The 1462-nt window shown below is 39.3% G+C and overlaps 1 long non-coding RNA gene across 1 annotated transcript; it reads left to right on the plus strand.

Moving 5' to 3' along the window:
* The first annotated feature begins 409 nt into the window (after window positions 1-409).
* Window positions 410-863, plus strand: LOC128374886 (uncharacterized). Its single transcript, XR_008323065.1, has 3 exons — window positions 410-478; window positions 580-689; window positions 786-863. It is a non-coding gene; the product is annotated as an uncharacterized LOC128374886 (long non-coding RNA).
* The last annotated feature ends 599 nt before the right edge of the window (window positions 864-1462 follow it).

The following is a 1462-nucleotide window of genomic DNA, read 5'->3' on the forward strand; positions in this document are numbered from 1 at the left end:
CTTCCTTTTTAAATATATGAATTTGATTTAATTTGTTTATTTTATATTTATACAACAACAAAATGTGCATTGGAAATATTGTTGTTAACAGTCTATCTATGGCCATTAATTAATGATATTTGATTACATATCTGATTCCATATGATAACTAATCATTTAGTTGTTTGACTCCTCACTCTGTCTGTTAAAATTGAAATATATTTGGGAATATTTCTCCCTTAATTTGGTGCTTTTGTCATGAGGTTAGAAAGTTTAACTATCTGTCAGATTTAAACTGGAATGTAAATTTAAATTTAACATCTCTTCTCTATCTTTTGTCTGTCTGTGTGTTAGCTAATGGATGAACTCCGGCGGATCCTTGATCAAAGGAACTCCAACTTCCTACCTGAACTAAATACCCGGCGGGCGACCTTTTTCGAGAGGGCACAGTTTTATGGAGTATTCAAAAAGGTCATGAAGCCTCCACTGTTGGACAAAGGTTAGTACAGAACATAACAATTGAGAATCCCACAGAAGTTTTAATGTTTGTTTAATAACTGGCTGCAGGAAAACAAATTTGTTTTGTTTTGTTTTTAACAGTAAAGCAATCAATCGCCCTGATGAAGGCTTTACCGAATATGTTCCCATCACCTGTGTCTCCACCCAAGAAGTTAGGACATGCAAGTGAGGCTTTGCTTCACATCCTTGAGGTAAGAAGATGTACATGCATAAGAATTTTCACATTACTTTACTGTACAATACAAAGAGTGCATTGTGGTATTTATTTTTCTTTTTGTGTGTGTCAGCCTGCAGAAGACCCCAACACTTTTCTTCAGACAAGACCACTCTCCAGCCCGGTCGTAGTCGTCTGTGAGACCAACTGCATACTGGCTATTGGAACCATGCCTGTGTTGATCTTCCCAAAAGAGGACATTGATGCTAGCGTGATGTATCTCATGGCATGCTATTACATCTTTCACCTTACATATCCTAAGTGTGCTGCGACACTCCTGTCTGTGCTGCAGACTGAAGTCCTCTTGGATGCCATCCATGACCAGGACATGACTTCCGCGTATAAAAAGGCTATAGGCGAGTGGAAAAAGTTCTTAGCTTGAGCTGCTGGCTCTTCCGGTTCCTGCATCTATGGTCGCTACACACCAACCTGACATCGGCTGTCGGATGCAGTCGGTGGTAGCTTTTCTGCCGATTACACATGTTGAATCGGCAGAAAAGCTACCACCGACTGCATCCGACAGCTGATGTCAGGTTGGTGTGTAGCCGCCCTTTAAGACTGGAAGCGCGAGTACACTGCTCCGTAGACATTTATAATTTTGTTCTTACAGTTACTTATGGGGCTTTTGCTTTATTTTGTTTACTAGTTTTTTACTTTTTACTCTGCTTAAGTTCAGTTATGTAAAGGGAAGCTGCGGGAGTACTGTCATACTTTGAAGACAATAAAAAAATTGAAAAAGAAATTGATTGA

This window comes from Scomber japonicus, chromosome 1 (genome assembly GCF_027409825.1).
Source record: "Scomber japonicus isolate fScoJap1 chromosome 1, fScoJap1.pri, whole genome shotgun sequence".
Taxonomy (NCBI): domain Eukaryota; kingdom Metazoa; phylum Chordata; class Actinopteri; order Scombriformes; family Scombridae; genus Scomber; species Scomber japonicus.